Consider the following 13750-nt stretch of genomic DNA (forward strand, 5'->3'; position numbering starts at 1 on the left):
TGTTTGTGGACACATTCAGCTAATTTAAGTTGCACCCATTGCTGACATAGATGCACACAAATGCACACACACACACACACACACAGCTTGTTTAGTTAGAATAGGACTAGACATGAACCTATTGGCACCATGCTGCCTAATGCCAGGCGTGGGCTAGTAGAGGGGTATAAGGCCCCCAGCATTGAGCTGTGGAGCAGTGGAAGAACTGTGTTCTCTAGAACAATGGATGGTGGTGCTCCATCCAGTACTTTGGGGATGAGTTGGTGCTCTTATGGCTCCAACAGTGGGCTGCTGAGCTTTCCGAGCCCAGGTATCGAACCCACAACCCTGTCATCAATAGTCCGGAGCTCTAACCGCTGAGCCTCCACTGCCCCAGATCAGACAATTAAAGGCAACCAGACAGGAAAGGACGTCTCACTCAGGTGTTTGAACAGTTTCTGATGTCACTGGTTTCTGATGACTCCAGTATATTCCAGGTATTTTCCAGTATATCCTTCTGTCTGGTTTCAAGGTTTTAAGCGCTGTTCCTCTTTTTTAAAGGGGTCTTTGGGCTTTTTAAAGTTGCATTTAAAGCAATATTATGTAGCAAATTTACCTTACCTTTCGCTATCTATCTATCTGTGTATCTATCTATCTATCTATCTGTCTGTCTGTCTGTCTGTCTATCTATCTATCTATCTATCTATCTATCTATCTGTGTATCTATCTATCTATCTATCTATCTGTCTGTCTGTCTGTCTGTCTATCTGTCTATCTATCTATCTATCTATCTATCTGTCTATCTATCTATCTATCTATCTATCTATCTGTCTGTCTGTCTGTCTGTCTATCTGTCTATCTATCTATCTATCTATCTATCTATCTATCTATCTGTGTATCTATCTATCTATCTATCTGTCTGTCTGTCTATCTATCTATCTATCTATCTATCTATCTATCTATCTATCTATCTATCTGTCTATCTATCTATCTATCTATCTGTGTATCTATCTATCTATCTATATGTCTGTCTGTCTATCTGTCTATCTATCTATCTATCTATCTATCTATCTATCTGTCTGTCTGTCTATCTGTCTATCTATCTATCTATCTATCTATCTATCTGTCTATCTATCTGTCTATCTGTCTATCTATCTATCTATCTATCTGTCTATCTATCTATCTATCTAACAGAGTCCATAAAATATTTTAAGAGATGTGCGTATAATATTGATATATATATTTATATTGATTTATACCCCTCAAGGCCACACACACACACACACACACACACACACACACACACACACACATATATATATATATATGTGTGTGTGTGTGTGTGTGTGTGTGGCCTTGAGGGGTATAAATCAGTATAAATATATATATATCAATATAAATATAAATCAATACATATCTTGATATATATTTGTATTGATTTATACCCCTCTAGGCCACACCTATAAATAACTAAATGAATAATATATACCCCTCCAGGCCTGGCATTGGTGCTACTAAGTTCATGTTTATCTGAGAGTCCTATTCTATTGGCAGTACTTCTCTACAACAGGGACTAGACAAGCTGTGTGTGTGTGTGTGTGTGTGTGTGTGTGTGTGTGTGTGGGTGCATTTGCACATCCATGTCAACAAAGAGTGCACCTTCAGGTAGCTGCATATATTTATTATAAGGGCTGTCCACAAACATTTGGACACAGCGTAATAGCGTAGTATGCTTGCCTCCGACTACATTTCCCACAATCCCGAGTGGAGCCGTGACGTCACATTCCCGCATTCTCTTCTCCCCGGTCGTGTCTGAGTGAGGCAGCCGGAGCTTTCCCCCTCCGCACACACGCACACGTCCCCCTGCCCCCGAAGACCCGACACGCACGCCCATGACACGGCGGATTTAAGCCTCGGAGGCCGCCCCGGATCCCCCCGCCAGCCTGAGTCCACGTCCCGGGTGAGTTGGTCGGCGTGCCGCTCGGCTCTGGGGCGCTCGCCCTGTAAACAGTGCGCCGCTGCGGGGCTGCCAGGAGCCGCCGAGCCGCCGAGCCGCTCTTCCTTCCCCTCCTTATGGGCTGAAATCCGGCTCCTTTGTGCCCGGAACCGGCTCAGATGCTCAGCTAACGTTTCTTAGACGTTTTTAACATCGCGGTAGACGAGGCTGAGGCTTTCCGCTGCTGGAGACCTGTTGACAGCGGCTCTGCTGGGACGCAGGAGCGGCTGTAAACGCACGCGAGCGGGGTTCGGTGCAGGACGGGCGGACTCTCTGAGTTGGGTCGGGGAGCTGAAGTAGCCTCTGAGCTCCCACTTCCAGCCGGAGTTACTCTCTAACTAGCTGCCATGGTCATTAATCAGCACGGGCATTGAGTGAATACATTGCTATGGTGATTGGAAGCTGATTGATTGATTGATTGATTGATTACCTTTGGCTTTACAGTGCTTTAAAGTTGTGTAATGGTCATTGAGAGCTAGCTGTGAGCCTGGTCAGCCTGGTCAGCCTGGTCAGCTGCATTTCAATAGGCTTGACACAGCATTTAGAGGCTATCCAGTGTTTACAGCAGTGCAGTGCTTCCCAGCCCAGCACCCAGTCCCCCAGTCCCCCAGTCCCCCATGCCCATGCACTGGGGACATCGGGTGGGTTATCTGGTCCAACACCCTGATTTCAGCCCTATAAAATGGTTAAAAGGGGAATTTTGGGGAACTAGGAGGCACAGAAGTGGCTGAACATCCTGCTTAGGGTGGGCTATCATCATTAGCTGTAGTGCATTAGAAATAATATTGATTATTAATAAACTGAAGTTGTGCTAAATGAGCTACAGTTGGGAATTAGGAAACGCTAGGGTGGTAAAAGGTGTGTTAGAGCAGGTAGGCCTGAAAACGTAAGATTGCAATTAGGTTTATCTGGTCCAACACAGATTTTAGCCTTATAAAATGGTTAAAAGTGGAATTTGGGGAACTAGGAGGCACAAAAGTGTCTGACACCCCGATGTCGGAAAACATTAGGGTGGTAAAAGGTGTGTTAGAGCAGGTAGGCCTGAAATTTCAGCATTGAGAAGTACAGTGTTTTATGTCCACTTAACACTAATAGGCTCTTTGTAAGATTGCAATTAGGTTTATCTGGTCCAACACACAGATTTTAACCTTATAAAATGGTTAAAAGGGGAATTTTGGGGAACTAGGAGGCTCCAAAGTGTCTGAAAATCCTGCATGGGGTGGGCTATTGCCATTAGCTGTAGTGCATTAGAAATAATATTGATTATTATTAAACTGAAGTTGTGCTAAATGAGCTACAGTTGGGAATTAGGAAACGCTAGGGTGGTAAAAGGTGTGTTAGAGCAGGTAGGCCTGAAATTTCAGCACTGAGAAGTACTGTTTTTATGTCCACTTAACACAAATAGGCTCTTTGTAAGATTGCAATTAGGCTTATCTGGTCCAACACCCTGATTTTAGTCTAATAACATGGTTACAAGTGGAATTTGGGGTGAAAATCTGCATAGGGTAGTCTATCACCATTAGAAATAAAATTAATTAAATATAATATTAATTATTAATAAACTGAAGTTGTGCTAAATGAGCTACAGTTGGGAATTAGGAAACGCTAGGGTGGTAAAATATGTGTTAGAGCAGGTAGGCCTCTTTTATAGTGTGTTTTTATGCACAATTGCAACAAATAGACTATTTAAGTTACAATTACAGTTAGTGTGTTGGATAATAATAATAATAATAATAATAATAGTGAGTAATACATTAAAGAAGCAGTGCTTCCCAAACCATGCATTGTACGTTGTAGTGATTTATCTGGTCCAACACCCTGATTTTAGCATTATAAAGTGGTTAAAAGTGGAATTTGGGGTACTGGGGGGCACAAAAGTCTGAAAATCCTGCATAGGGTGGTAGATATAATAATATAAAGAAATAATAATGAGCTACAGTTGGAATCTGAAAACATTAGGGTGGTAAAATGTGTGTGTTAGAGCAGGTTGGCCTCTTTTACAGTGTGTAATACGCCAGTTATTGCATAAACAGAATGGCTGTATTAGAAATAATGAAATTATGAGCTAAATGAGGTAAAATCAGTGCTGCCCAGCCCATGCCCTGTACACTGGGTTGGGTTATCTGGTCCTAACACACAGATTTTCGCCTGATAAGTGGACCTAATGTACTGGACGGGACCAAGGTGGGTTAAAACCCTAGCTGTTTAGCTGGGGTGCATTAGAAATAGAAATGTTTAATGAACTGAAACTGAGCTAAAACTGAAATAGGAAAACATCAGGGGGCGAAATGTGTCGTTTTCGAGCAGGTAGGCCTCTTTTACCATCTGTAAGACATAAAGGGATGGCATGAGAAGGACTGCTGTTAGAAATTATGATAAATATGAAATAATCTGTGAATCGAGTTGAGAATTAAAGCAGCACAGGCTCTTTAAAAGATTAATAAACTGAATAATGATGAATAAACTGATCTAAAATGTGTGTTTCTGAGCAGACAGGCCTTTTGTAATGGTGAGCAGATTGCTGTATTATAATTAATAATTTAATCATAATAAAAGAATTAGGTAATTGCAGGGGAGAAATGAGAAATACTGATCTTTCATGCATAATTGCTACAAATAGGCTCGTTTTAGACGAAAACCAGGGTTTTTGGATCAGGAAAAGCCCTAAAATGTGGAGAGCCCTAAATTATGAAGGACCACCGTAGCTTGACGCGCGGTTGCATCACACCTTTGTTGACCGGTGCCTGAGCGCTGCAGGGCGGCCAGAGTTGAGCTCCGGCGTGGATGCTAAAAGTGTTAGCTCGCTCGCTCGCCTGGCTAAAGTGCTTGTCGCTGGGCTACGTTGTCAGGCAAGCGTGGGGATGTGCTGGGCAGACGTCTGGATGTTCGCTAGCTGAGCTGAGCTACCGGACAGTCCAGGCGCAGAGCCACGTTGAGAGTAGGGCGGGTGTCCCAGCACATGATTCCGTTTAAAGCGGCAGAGCCCTCTGCTTAGCTCAGCCCGGCTCAGCCCAGCTGCCGTGTTTACATACTGAACATGTCCAAAAGTATCCGGACAGCCCTTCTAAGGAGAGAGTGAAGCTACTGTGAGCTTCTTTGAGGTGCTCCTTAATGTGTTTAACTGCTTATACACAGTTTTTATGAGCATATTAAAGCACTGTCAATAGAATGAGAAGATCTGGAGCAGCTGGATGCAGCTGGATGCAGCTGGATGTATGGATGACCCTAAGGTCAACCAGGCCTAATGGCAGGCATGAGGGGTATAAATCCCCCAGCATTGAGCTGTGGGTCCAGCACCGATCGTCCTCCTACATCAGTACTTGTCCTCACTCATGCTCTTGTGCCCTTAATTGACCTTAATTGACCTTCATGACCTTTGAAATGATTACAGTTATTATTCAGGGTTATGATGATTCATAAAGTTCGCTGTTTTGCTCTTTACATGGACAAAGCGATGATGGGAGAGCTTTAAAAGAGTACAGGGCTGATGTTTTGGTTCCTGAGGGTAATCCTAGGGTTGGGTGTAGTGTGTGTGTGTGTGTGTGTGTGTGTGGGGGGGGGGGGGGGGGGGGGGGGGTGTAATGTTAGGGTTGAGGAAGGTGTGTGTGGTTAATGTTAGGGTGGTTATTGTTGTTTTATTGGAATCTCCACTTGGTTGTTTGCTGTAAAGTCTGAGCTAGCCAGGCCATAACACAGCCTCCAAACATGGTGGCGTTAGTTTCATCCACTACTCACAGTGAGAGCTAGCCAGGCTAAAATGCAGCCTCCAAACATGGTGGAGGTAGTTTCATCCACTACTCACAGTGAGAGCTAGCCAGGCTAAAATACAGCCTCCAAACATGGTGGAGGTAGTTTCATCAACTACTCACAGTGAGAGCCAGCCAGGCTAAAATACAGCCTCCAAACATGGTGGAGGTAGTGTCATCACCAACTCACAGTGAGAGCTAGCCAGGCTAAAATACAGACTCCAAACATGGTGGCGTTAGTTTCATCCACTACTCACAGTGAGAGCCAGCCAGGCTACAATACAGCCTCTAAACATGGTGGAGGTAGTTTCATCAACTACTCACAGTGAGAGCCAGCCAGGCTAAAATACAGCCTCCAAACATGGTGGAGGTAGTGTCATCACCAACTCACAGTGAGAGCTAGCCAGGCTAAAATACAGACTCCAAACATGGTGGAGGTAGTTTCATCACCAACTCACAGTGAGAGCTAGCCAGGTTAAAATACAGCCTCCAAACATGGTGGAGGTAGTTTCATCCACTACTCACAGTGAGAGCTTGGCAGGCCATAAGACAGCCTCCAGACATGGTGGAGGTAGCTTCACTCTGGATTTGAGCTCGTAACCCCCGGGTTATGGTGATAATAATGCATTGGACTCTGATACCCCGAGTGGCTCGTGGATACTATTACGTATTTAGGTGTTTACATCAGATTACAGCTAAACAGCCCTTCAGTCTGCCATCATCGACCCCGTTAATTGGGTAATTTGCAACATCTGTACTGCTTGTGGCTGAGTGGGTCATATCTTACTCGAATCAGATGATCACAATTTACACATGTGCTCGATTAGGCATCCCGTCCCTACCTGTCCCTACCCGTCTAGACACTACTCATCTAGGAGACACCCCACAAAGACAGGAATTGTGTGTGTGTGTGTGTGTGTGTGTGTGTGTGTGTGTGTGTGTGTGTGTGTGTGTGTGTGTGTGTGTGTGTTTGTGTGTGTTTGTGTTTGTGTGTGTAAATCAGAGGCTACCACTTTGCCCTCAGGCTCATTTTGTCTGACTCTTAACTGTGGAGATGGCTGATCTCCACTGAACTGAATGGACTCGTGGCCGCTGTGCATTTGAAGCCTGATTGAACTGAGTGGGGCATGAAATAAGGTTGAAGCCATCGCCTTGTTGAGATAATGATGCTTGGCAGTGACAGTGTAGTGTGTGTGTGTGTGTGTGTGTGTGTGTGTGTGTGTGTGTGTGTGTGTTTACTCAGTCCAGTTTCTGTCAGACTGGACCTGACCTGAGCACGTTTGCTGGTGCTCTAATCTGGCCTGTTTAATAAGTACGTCATTTTGCAAATTCTGGTGCACAAGAAAACAGCTGTCTCAGCACTCTTAAAGGGGAAGTCAACTGATGTTTTAAAAACTGTAATTAAATAGACTGCTAAGAGTAAACGAAGCTATTCTGAGTGGCTTTGGTGTGGGACGCTCCGTTCTAGAGAAACAAACCCAGTAAGATTTCTTCACAATGGTGGTGAATGGAACCAGACGTCCGAAAAAGCGTTCACAGCCCCCTCACGGAAAGTAAATACACCAGATAGTTATAATTAGACTGCATGATGACTGAGATGCTCTTTTTTTTTTTTTAAGAAATCTTATTCCTGGTGGAGGGATACGTGCTGGGTGTTGTCAGGCAAAATAGTGCTCAAAATATACCCTTTTTTCAAGATTTGTCACTATTTCACTATCATCAACATCATTACATATAAAACCCAGAAGACACGTGTGGGATCACTGGTGGGTTTGGATAGTAAAAAAAAAAAAGTGGCTATATTTGGGTTGTTGCCATGGCAACTGTCACCTGGTTCCATTCACCACCACTGTAAAAAGTAAAAAGTAAAAATAAAAGTAATGGCATTTGATCTTCCTATAAAAATGTGTGTTCTAACAGGATGTCATGCTCTAGAACAGCTAAATGGTTCTTTATGTTCTCATGGTTCCTTCAATTTAAGAACCCTTGAGGGTGTCCGGCTAAGCCAGTGGCTATTAAGGAATACAACTGGCCTAACAATTGACCATCGGTCGGTTCGGTTGTACAGGCTGGTCTAAGCACAAGCAAATTGGTCTACAGCACAGATTTGAATAATGATGGAGAGATACACAATGTGTCCAAATGTTTGTGGACACCCCTTCTATTGAATGCATTCAGCTACCCATTGCTGACACAGATATGCAGTTGTCCCTTTCTCCGTAGTTCCTGTAGAGAAGTAATGCCAATACATTAGGACTCTCTGGAGCAGATAAGCATGAAGCCGCCCCCCCCCCCACATACACACACACACCCCTCACATCCTGACCTCACTAATCCTCACAGCAATGCTCCTTCTAAAATCTAGGACAGTAGAGATAGTCACTCGAACAAAAGCATTTTGGTTTCAGAGCAGGTGTCCGAATACTTTTGTCATGTAGTGTATTGAAAAAAGATTAAAAAGTAAAGCAGTGCTTTAGACAGAATGGGACTAGCTGTAGGACTGTAGTTGCTGTGTGTGTGTGTGTGTGTGTGTGTGTGTGTGTGTGTGTGTGTGTGTGTGTGTGTGTGTGGTAGGCGGTTGTTCAGGTTTAACCAGTGTTAACAAATCTCCAGATGATCAGATGTCTTGGACTGTGTTTGCCTACTTCAGCTCGCTCCATGTGGCAGTTCCTGCAAAATCCAATGCAAAAATACACTACATGGACAAAAGTATTGGGACACTTGTTCATTCATGGGCCTTAAAAAATCGTTTCTCCTGCTTTTGTTGGAGTAACTGTCTCTGTTGTCCAGGGAAGAAGACCTTCTACTAGATTTTGGAGGAGGAGCACAGCTGACAAAGAGCATTGGTGAGGTCAGAATGTTGGAGGATCACCACCCCTGACTCAGATGGGAGTGGCTACTCCATTTACACCCTCAAAAACAGCGGTGATGATAGCCAGGCTCATAACCCACGTGTAGTAACACTGATATTATAGCGTAATCTCCCCCTGTGCCTCATTGGAAGAGAAAGAGATTAGAGGCTGTATGCACATTCATGGGGCTGTGGTGATGCCTGTGTGTGTGTAGGGATCTAATGTTTCCTGTGGTATCGATAGGTTGGCTCTGCAGGGTTGTTGGGAGGCGGGGATGGGGGTGGGGTTTGGAGCATGTGATGCAGTGTGTCCTTGCTGAAAGTCACAGCCCACAGCTAAACACACTGCACTGCTTTAGCATTCTGGATAACTCCTAGAAGAGCACAGGACAATAGCTGCCCTTGTCCTTGTAGTTACTGGTCAGGTCATCGCACTGACCAGCTGAGCCTACAGTCCTGTAGGCTGGATGCTTGGTGTAGTGGTTAGCATGCAGACTGTGGCTCAGGAAGTATCCATCTGAAGCCGGCGGAGACGGTACATTTGGGACAAGGGGTTAATTATTGTTATTATAATTAATATTCTTATTATGATGGATGAATTAAAATATAATAATTTACATGAATTATTTGGCAACATGGATATGATATTAGGTGTGGGTGATACTAATATAAGAGATAGTATTCTTGCCATTATGCTCATTATTCTAACCCATGTCTCTCAGCAGTAGGGGTGCACCGATCCGATACTAGGATCGAATATCAGTCCCGATACTAAGAAAATGAGCTTAATCGGGTATCGGATAATTAGTCTGATTCAAGGGGCTGATCCATTTTTACAGAACCGCCGGTATTCTAGGCTTCGTAACTCTGAATCAGAGTGACCTACTGACATCATACACATATATCATAGCAATCAGCAAGTGTAGTAACCCAGCACGTCTTCCATATAAGGAGATCTGAGAAGGGAGGGGCTGCTCGCTCCTCTTTAGTCTCATAGACTTGGAACTTTTATTAGCACAATAATTATTTATGTATGTGTGTATGTATGTGTGTGTGTGTATATATATATATATATATATATACACACACACACTTATATATACAATTATATATATATATATATATATATATATATATATAATTTTTTTAAATATACGTATATATATATACACGTCAATCCTGATGCCCTAAGTCTCTCCCACATGGGTCATCGGTCATCTACCTACTCATCAAACCCAGACCCAAACTGTTCCTCTTCACCTCCGATATACCATGACATGCAAAAGTTTGGTCACCCCTGGTCATAATATCAGTTACTATGATTAATTAAACTACAGTTTTATTAATTCAATACTGGATAGATGCTCTAAATCCTGATATTTATGTGTTTAGGTGTTCCACTTTTTATAGGTTGTACTTTTTTATATCTGATCCTAAATAAAATCTTATCAGCTTGAAAGTGTTGAACAGTGTTTACTGGTCGAGGATCTGCACATTTTAAAGTTTCAGAGCTGAAAAAATAATAATAAAAAACTGGCCACAATGCAGAAACACGAGCAGGTAGGGAAGCGTAATCTGGTTAAGCTTCACCAAACTGGTGTTTAAATTCACATTTCAGAGCCGTGAAAAAATCGAGCAGTTTGGAAACAGAAAGTGCTCAATAATAAATATATATACATTTTTTAAAACTTGAAATTAAAAAAATAAAATAAAATAAATTATATATATATATATATATATATATATATATATATACATACATTTTTTAAATTTCAGATTAAATTTGAAATAAAACAATGTGTGTTTATATATATATATATATATAAATAAACACATAAATATCAGGATTTAGAGCATCTATCGAGTATTATAATAAAACTGTAGTTTAATTAATCATAGTAACCGATATTATGACCAGGGGTGACCACACTTTTGTATATATATTTTTATTGTTTTTATTTTAATTTCAAATTAATGTTGAAATTAATTACACATTTTTAATTTGAAGTTTGAGGTTGTGAATACTGCTTTTGTTTGAGTTTTACTAGACAAATCAAACCAAATGAAGACATTGGGAGGTCCGAAAGCAGCACTGTTTGCTCCAAGTGAAAGGTTTTATTGTTGTTTTCCACTGAATGGTGAGTAAACTGAAGGTGAGGGATTATGGCCTATTAATCTGTCTCAGAGTTTATGGTTTGGGCTCGTGAACCTATTGTATTGTTCTGCAGCCTTTGTCAAATCCTATTACGTGATGATGGTTCTCATGCTGAGGGATATTTTGGTCCTGTTTTATAACTGCTGCTATTCAGCTAACCCCTCTCCCTCTATTTCACCCGGGAGCTGAAACCTTCCGGGTTTGGGAATAATCGTGCTCTCCTGGCATCTACACTTGAACGCCAGTGGTTTGGTGGGGGAGCTGAACTGAGCTGAGCTGTGCTGTAGTAGTGGGTCGGGCTGGGCTGTTTTGGAGCAATTAGCCCACCCAGACAGAACAGAGATTGGCAGAGCTCTGAATGGCATTCCAGACATTGTGTGTGATCCGCTAGCGTATGCCTGCACGTGCAAGTGGACCCATGCCATGCTTTTGCACTGTGGAAGTTTCTGTGTGTCTGTAGCAGTGCAGCATTGCGCAGTGCATGTAGGCCAGTGAGGGGCACAGTGCTCATTCACCAGTCCTTCACATCCCTGTCCTGAAGCGGCACTGGGACAGTGGGGACAACAATGGCCCTGTTGTTGCCCACTGCGTGACACTGTGAGTGGTGTTCAGTGTCATCAGCCTCCTTAGCCGACCAGCACCACCCTCCTCCCCTAGCGTCTACCAATCAAACCCAAGCCACCCCATCAAGCCACCAAAATCCAAGACTGAGCCCTATTCGAGCGTCTGCCAAAGCCAGGACAGGAGCTCTGGCATCTACCAATCAAACCCAAACCCAAGACACACCTCTATCGGAGCATCCATGACCTCTAACATCTACCAATCCAACCCAGGATCCATCTAGAGATTAGAGGCCAAACCCATGACCACCTACCAATCACCATCTACCAATTAAACCCATTTATTTAAGCATCCATCAAACCCAGCACCTCTGGCATCTACCAGTTAAACCCAAGACCCATTTAGGGAATAGAGGTCAAACCCATGACCTATTGCATCTAAAACACACATCTACATAAACCAAACCCAGCATCTCTGGCATCTGCCAATCAAACCCAAACCCAAGACACACCTCTATTGGAGCATCCACAAGACCCAGCACCTCTGGCATCTAGCCATCAAAACCAAACCCAAGACCTATCTAGAGATTAGAGGTCAAACCCATGACCTCTTACATCTAAAGCCCACATCTATTCAAGTATAAACCAAACCCAGGACCTCTATTATCTACTAATCACACCCAAACCCAAGACAAACCTCTGTTGGAGCATCCATGACCTCTTGCATCTAGCCATCAAACCCAAACCCAAGACCTATCTAGAGATTAGAGGTAAAACCCATGACCATCTACCAATCAACATCTACCAATTAAACCCAAGACCCACCTTTATTTAAGCATCCACCAAACCCAGCACCTCTGGCATCTAGCCATCGAACCCAAACCTAAAACCTATCTATAGTTTAGAGGTCAAACCCATGACCATCTACCAATCAAACCCAAGACCCACCTTTATTCAAGCATCCATCAAACCCATGACCTCTAACATCTACCTATAAAACCCAAGACCCATCTAGAGAATAGAGGTCAAACCCATGACCTCTTGCATCTAAACCGCACGTCTATTCAAGTATACACCAAACCCAGGACCTCTGGCATCTGCCAATTAAACCCAAACCCAAGACAAACCTCTGTTTGAGCATCCATGACCTCTAACATATACCAGTCAAACCCAAGAGCCACCTAGAGATTAGAGGTCAAACCCATGACCTCTAACATATACCAATCAAACCCAAGACCCACCTAGAGATTAGAGGTCAAACCCATGACCTCTAACATATACCAGTCAAACCCAAGACCCACCTAGAGATTAGAGGTCAAACCCATGACCTCTAACATATACCAATCAAACCCAAGACCCACCTAGAGATTAGAGGTCAAACCCATGACCTCTAACATATACCAGTCAAACCCAAGACCCACCTAGAGATTAGAGATCAAACCCATGACCTCTAACATATACCAATCAAACCCAAGACCCACCTAGAGATTAGAGGTCAAACCCATGACCTCTAACATATACCAATCAAACCCAAGACCCACCTAGAGATTAGAGATCAAACCCATGACCTCTTACATCTAAAACCCACATCTATTCAAGCATCCACCAAACCCAGGACCTCTGGCATCTACCTTCTAATCAAACCCAAGACGAACTTCTAATGGAGCATCCACCAAACCCAGCACCAATGGCGTCTACTAATCACACCCAAACCCAAGACGGACCTCTATTGGAGCATCCATGACCTCTGGCATCTAGCCATCAAGAGAGATTAGAGGTCAAACCCATGACCATCTACCAATCAAACCCAAGACCTACCTTTATTCAAGCATCCACCAAACCCAGCATCTCTGGCATCTAGCACTCAAAGCCAAACCCAAAATCCACCTCTATTAGAGCATCCACCAAACCCAGGACCTCAGATATCTCCCTGTTAATCAAACCCAGACCCAAGACACACCTCTATTTGAGCATCCATGACCTCTAACATCTACCAATCAAACCCAAGACCCACCTCTATTGGAGCATCCACCAATACCTCAGTTCTCTACCAATCAAACCCAGACCCAAACTGCCCCTCATTACCTCCCATATACCGTGGCATGCAAAAGTTTGGTCACCCCTGGTCAAAAACAAATCAGTCACTATGATTAATTAAACGTTAAAATGAGATTTTTAACCATAATTACTTTTATATATTGACATAATTCACACTTTCAAAACAACAAAAAAGGAAGATGTTCGGCACTCTAAGCACTTTTTGCAGAAGCTACCTTCTAGTTTTGTGAGGTTCTCGCATGGTCTTGCTGCTCTGCTCCTTTAAGGGCTATCCGCAGTGTTTTTGATGACGTTTAGGTGTCCAGGGTGTGCTTATGGTCATTATCCTGCTGTAAAAGCCATCGTCTTTCCATCCTCAGCTTAATTTTTTATTTTTTTTGCAGATGGTTTGATGTTTGCTTCCAG

At 43.1% G+C, this 13750-nt stretch overlaps 1 protein-coding gene across 1 annotated transcript in view; it reads left to right on the forward strand.

Annotated features, from left to right (window-relative positions):
- The first annotated feature begins 1794 nt into the window (after nucleotides 1–1794).
- ctif (CBP80/20-dependent translation initiation factor) overlaps nucleotides 1795–13750 on the forward strand; it is a 126734-nt gene continuing 114778 nt past the window's right edge. The window contains exon 1 of the mRNA XM_072662393.1: nucleotides 1795–1939. The gene's annotated coding sequence lies outside the window, so the exon portion shown is untranslated. The remainder of the gene's footprint in view (nucleotides 1940–13750) is intronic.

This window comes from Salminus brasiliensis, chromosome 18, assembly GCF_030463535.1.
Source record: "Salminus brasiliensis chromosome 18, fSalBra1.hap2, whole genome shotgun sequence".
In the NCBI taxonomy this organism is placed as follows: Eukaryota; Metazoa; Chordata; class Actinopteri; order Characiformes; family Bryconidae; genus Salminus; species Salminus brasiliensis.